General features: G+C 45.2%; 1 pseudogene; it reads left to right on the forward strand.

Annotated features, from left to right (window-relative positions):
• The first annotated feature begins 4850 nt into the window (after window positions 1-4850).
• The window catches only part of LOC110291825, a 12909-nt pseudogene continuing 11754 nt past the window's right edge, over window positions 4851-6005 (forward strand).

Genomic DNA, 6005 nt, shown 5'->3' on the forward strand with positions numbered 1-6005 from the left:
AACACCAGGAAGAAAAGGAAGAAGACTCCGATCACTAACACCGCCGCCTCGGGCAAACCCTCCCAAGGTGGAGACAGTTGAAGACCAAGATTAAAAAAAATCCGACACACCTCTCCGGGCGGAGTCCACTGCAGTTCTGAATCCACCCCAACGCTGAGGGGTCTCCGGTGGTGCGAATGATGTCTCGAAGTCCCGGGTTTTCGGCACCACTTCTTGCGCGCGCGTCCGACTCCACCAGCAAGAACGACACGGCACACAAGTAGGATCCTTCTGCAGCCAAGCTTTAATGCATCTTGAGAGGGAGAGCATAAGCTTACACACGGATGCGAAGACCCTGAGGAACCCAGCCCTGTGCCTTATATAGAATTTTTGTCCCGCCTCTGACGTGGCGCATCCTCACAGGGCCATTTCCAAACAGACCAAATAACGNACTTAACGGGTGTATGTCCTCGCGGACAGGGACTATCCAGAGACATGTGCAGTAAGCCTTTTTACTTGTTCAATCACCCAGCTCATGCGCCATCTTATAATGGCGAATGTGGGAGCGGCTTTCCACAGCTGAGGATTGAGCTGAGGGCCTTGCACACATTAGGAACAGGCTCTGCCATCAAGCTAAGTTTGTGTGTGAAGGATGAAAGCCCTGTCAATTAAAGGTGAGACCTGGGAAAGACTGGAGATAATAGCACATTGCCAGAGTCCCATAGAATAAAAAAAGCAGAGGCCAAACTGCAGATGTAAACATTTGTCATCTAGGCAGGGCACTGGAAATGTAGAGTATCCAAGAAACAGGTCAGGAAGATGAATGGTAACTGCAGGGTTCAGCATACATGTGATCAGTGTGACCAGAAACCCCAACCCCAAAGCTGACACACAGGATGAGAAGAACCAGACAAGAGCAGGAAAAATAGAAATAATTGGTTGCTGGTATAATAAGTTTCATTATTTCTTAGAATGTCTTCCCATATGGATATTATTTCATAATAAATATTTCAAAGGCATGCTACTAGATCTTCAAACAATGCTGTGCCCTGAATGATGAGCCAGAATGAAGCACTGTGCATTCACTTATGATGAGGACCAGCAAAGGTCTCCCAGCAAGAACAGTTCAAATGTTCAGTGGGCAGGAAAGAAAATCTTTTGTTTCATCAGTGATTCTAAAATCACTGCCCCCTCCCTTTCCACAGCACAGCAGAAAGGGAAATGGCTCTCATCCTCTCCCCTACTCCCTTCTGTCCTCTTTTGCCATCTACTGTAGTATGCCACAGTTGTTAGCTTACAGGCAATTGCACTAGGCTGCCTCAGGGACCTAGCAATTGCTTATGTTATCATCTGCTGCCATTGCCAGGTGTGACAGGTGTGTGCTCCTGGATAAAAGGACCCTTCACCCCAGTTCTCTCCCTCTCTCCCTTTCTCCCTCCCCCTCTCTCTCCCTCTCCCTCTCTCTTGTGTTCTCTCTCCCTCTTTCTCTCCTCTACACTCCCCCCTTTTCTGCCCTTAGGGCTCTGTTCCTGACTAGCTGTCTGCCTGACAGACTATATGGCTTCCTCCCCTTCCTACACCCAATAAACCCCTTTATACCAAACCTGTTGCATGGCATAATTATTCATGGGCACACCTTGGCATGGGCCTGCCAGGTATCCCCTCGCCACATTATATTCCATAACAATAGTTAGGCCAAGCTTTGTAGTAACAGGTTCCTAGGGAAGTCCAGAACATACCCAATGGTTCTGGGGATCCAGTGTTGATTCTTCCAATTAAGTCTTTCCTTCTTTAAAATTACCTTGACCCGAAAATGAAAGAATTTAATTTAGTTCCCTTGGGTTTTGCAGTAACACTGTGAACTCTGAGAGAATGGTCATCTAGCAGTTCAGTTCGAGCATTTGTTAATATTAAAATTCATTATGTATATGTAACTTCCTCGGGTAATAAATATTCATTGAGACCTGTCATAGGTACTGAGCAGTGACAGAACTGTGACTCTGGTTCAGCCTTCCTTGCTCAATAGATTCTGCCCTTTCCCCCAGGTACCCTGTGGAAATGCAGGCTGCACAGAACTGTCCTTTAAGATAGAAGGATAGGAAGATCTACATTCTGTAAATTTGAGGTCAATTTTGTTGCTGCCTTTCAAAAATGCAGTCCTCCAAACCTCCCCCAAATCTGTACTTCTCAGTACAATATTCCTGCTACCCCTAACCTCCATCACATGTCCCGCATCTTGGTTCTTAATTTCCATGCATTTAACTACAACATAAAAGCTTCCCTTTTGAGGTAATGTTTACAGCGATTGTGCTAGCTACTTTGAACTTATTTCTCCTAAGCCAGCAGTCTGTCTCTCTTCCCTACTGTGAAATTGACTGAAAACAGCTTGAAACTGACAGGCAGGGTTTTGTATAGTGACCAGACACAGCCTTAAAAAAAAGAAAAAGAAAAAAAAGTCTGGATTTTTTTTTCTCCTTTAACAGAGGCATCTTCAGTGCATCTTTATTGTTGTCATTATCATTTTTATTATTCAGCAGAAGATTTTGCTATCCAAGTGGATATGTCAAAGCTGGAAGATTTGTCTACCAATTGTTCTTAAATGATGCTCTCCCGAGGGAGACTTACACCTTAAATTTGACATTAAAATGGTTTCTTGAAGAATAGAATGAGAATTATTTTCTTTGCTCATTTTTGTCTGCTCAGCCCAGAGCGTTTGGGGTGTGGGGTGAATAGGATGTGTGCTTTGCTCAGAATGAACAGAAAATGCAAGGCTAGACATGGATCTTTAAAATACCTTCAATAACAGAAGCAGACACAAACCCAATACAGTCTTATACACACTGTTTAAAGAAAAATCATTCATGACTTTTCTTGAAGACAGTAAGGCAAACTTTACTGGGAACCATTGTGATAAATGTATGACTTCTGCAATGAGGCTTTGCAGCTGGGATTCATTCAACTCAACATAGATAGGGGAAAAAATGGGACCTGGTAGCCAAAAGCAGGGGCCAACCATCACTGATGAATGGAAAATTACCAAGAAGAAACAGCAGAGGAAGGGAATTAAGCTAACAGAACTCTAGAAGAAAGGCAGGCTGGAGGGGGGAGGGCACCAGAAATGAACCAAAAGATGGTAGAAGATGGGAAGTAACCAGCTATTGAAGATGAGCAGACATTAAGGCTGGGGTATTCTGATTAAAATGATTTAACAGGATGCTTTCTGCAGTTGGACCATGCAGAGGCTGAACAAGGAAACCATGTCAGAGACAAGTTGAGAAGACCGTTCAGAAGAGCCAGGTCAGAGCTTGTTTGAAGAAGAGACTCACGGTGAAGACACACACAGTAACTGCCACACAGGAGGTCATCTGCACATGTTTGCTAAGTAAATGTATGCTTAAGTGATGTTACAGACAGCATCAGCTTCTCCTTTGAAAAACAGGCAGGATCACTTTGTGAGCCCCCATCTATACTCCTGGCCCTGCCCAGCCAAGGAGAGCAGAGGCTGTATGTGTATAAAATACATCACCACAATTTCACACTCCCTAAAGAGCTGCCCTCAAGAGGAATTTGGCTAGACATAACAACCTTCTAATAGCCATGTTCAAACACAGACCCCAGGCTCCCTCTAGAGTTTTAGAAGCCTGAAGAAGCCAGAGTCACCACCAAAGTCTCACAGGGAACAGTTTATACAACCTACCAACTCAAGCCATTGACCTTCCCCAGAGGTATGCATTTTCTCTTGTGGGGCCCAGTACCAGATTAACTACCTGTGTTTCCAGAGCACCCCAGTCTCCCTCAGTGCTAAACCTCCCCCACTCTCTGAGCAGCTCCATGCTTTTATGAATGTTGTGCCCCATGCTAGAATTTTTTTCACAGTGTCTTAATGGGAAAACCACTCAACCTCCAAGACCCACTTAAATGTCATCTCTTTCTAGAGAGTTCTGGCCAGGGGTTCAGGCAATACTCATAATTAAGCTTTTGTTTTCTATTTCTTTGTAGACTGCAGAATGCTGGGAGAGACTTAGACATCCCAGGCTCTTACTCTGTTGATAGGAGACTCAAAGCAGAGTTCCAAATTTAGTTTAATACCCTGGGGACAGTGAGCAGAACTGAACTCCATCATTTACTCCAAAAAGGCTTGGGTAGTCCCACGTGCACACTGACTACATTTTAATTTCTGGAAGACTCTCTCTTGTCCCTTTGCAGATCCTCCTCTTGTCCCTCTGTCTCTTCAAAGGCACACACACACACACACACACACACACACACACACACACTTCCCAAGCTCCAGCTCAGCCACCTCCAAGGCCCAGAGAATGGAGCATCTGGACAGCAGGGCTTGACAGACAGAAGGCTGTTGAAGGCTATCCCACTTACGGAGTTCCAACCGCCAAAGGCCTAAATGAAGTTCCTGAGCTAACCATGGTCAAGGAATCTAGCAAAACACAAAATCCAGGTTCATAAGAAGAGGAAATCTTTTGAGTTAGAGATGTAGGTGGCTAAAGTCCTGCTGCACAGAGGAAGCATAGCCCTGTCTCCTCGGACTCTCACTACCACCCTCTCGGGAGGCACTATAAATCTGTCAGGTTTCCTGGCATCTCCTGCTCCCCGGTCCTGGCAGCATTCAGAGCTCTTCACCCCCACTCCCCGTGCTCTCTTTAACAACCATTTGAATTCATAATTCAAGCTCAAGAGCATTTTCGATGTAAAAAGGAGAAATGCTCGATTTAATGTTATTGCCTCGGGCTTCACTCCAGAAAAGAGGAAGGGGGAGGGGTGGAGAGACTGCACTTCTTCCTCACAGACAGTGGCATCTGCCACTGGTGGGAATATGCCCAGAGCATCGCCTTTCCGCCCAATTACTCCTGGGCATGAAAATAAGATCAGCTCTCTCTTCCTCCTCAATCTGCCAGCCTTTTTACATCTCTGAAAATGAGCTCTGTGCAATAGGGCAGCTTGACAGGCCGTCCGGCTCCAGTGTCATGGCCATAGTGCAAGGTGAAGGGAGGGCTCCAGGGTGAGGCAGGAGCATTGAGCACATTTCAAAGTGGCTACCAAAGAGATTCTGGATAAGCATGAGAGAGCATCAGGGTAGAACCCTGTGGGTGGCCCTCAACAGTGTGCCTGTTTCAATGTTTTCAAGTGTGAAAGCCATGAGCTATTTTAAATGTGTACCCCATCCACTTGAAAAGGCAGTGACGAGGGTAGGAACACACAAGATGGAAAAATGACCTCTAAGCCAGTGTCACTCAAATTCTTCATCAACATCAAGCTATGGAAATTCCAGCACCCTCCTTGTGCCCAGCTTGTATCTAGTGGAACTGTGAAGAGGATAGAGAAAAGAGACACGTGACCTCTCCCTTTCCTTAGCGTAACTGCAGACCACATAACTTACCTGAACCCTGGTCTCTAAACACCAATGTTGACTGGAAAGGTTAGTCACATAAGTTTTTTTGTTTTGTTTTGTTTTGTTTTGTTTGTTTTGTTTTTTGTTTTTGATCTTCACCAAATATGTCAGATTTTAAAATGAAAGAATTCCTCAATGGCATACCCTGTGATCAAGAACTAGTAGTCTGTAGTTTGGATAGATATGCACACTAATTGACCATACCATCTGACAACCACATTAACTGCTCCCTATGGGATGCCAGCCACACTCACTCTGTAACCCTCTTATCAGCTGTTTTGTCTAAAGCAGCATGCTGGTTGTTAAGAGCATCCTAGAAAGTAGACTGGCCTGGAGACCCTACCAATCAGGCACCATGACAACCTACCTGAGCTGATCCAGTCTCATTGCTTAGACAGTGAGAAATGCCAACAAAGCACATCTCAGCAAATCTTTCAAAGAAAGGAAACGACTCAGTAAGTGTTCAAGAGAATACGAACGTTCTGCATATCAAACAGGTAGACAAAGCTCATGCCTATTTGCCAAAGTACCATAAAATTACCTTGAAAACCTACTTTTGACCGGCCTGAGTAGGGCCACAGGCCTCATCCGGCCGGATCAGCAACGGGGTAGCTGGAGC

Source organism: Mus caroli, chromosome 3 (assembly GCF_900094665.2).
Source record: "Mus caroli chromosome 3, CAROLI_EIJ_v1.1, whole genome shotgun sequence".
NCBI lineage: Eukaryota > Metazoa > Chordata > Mammalia > Rodentia > Muridae > Mus > Mus caroli.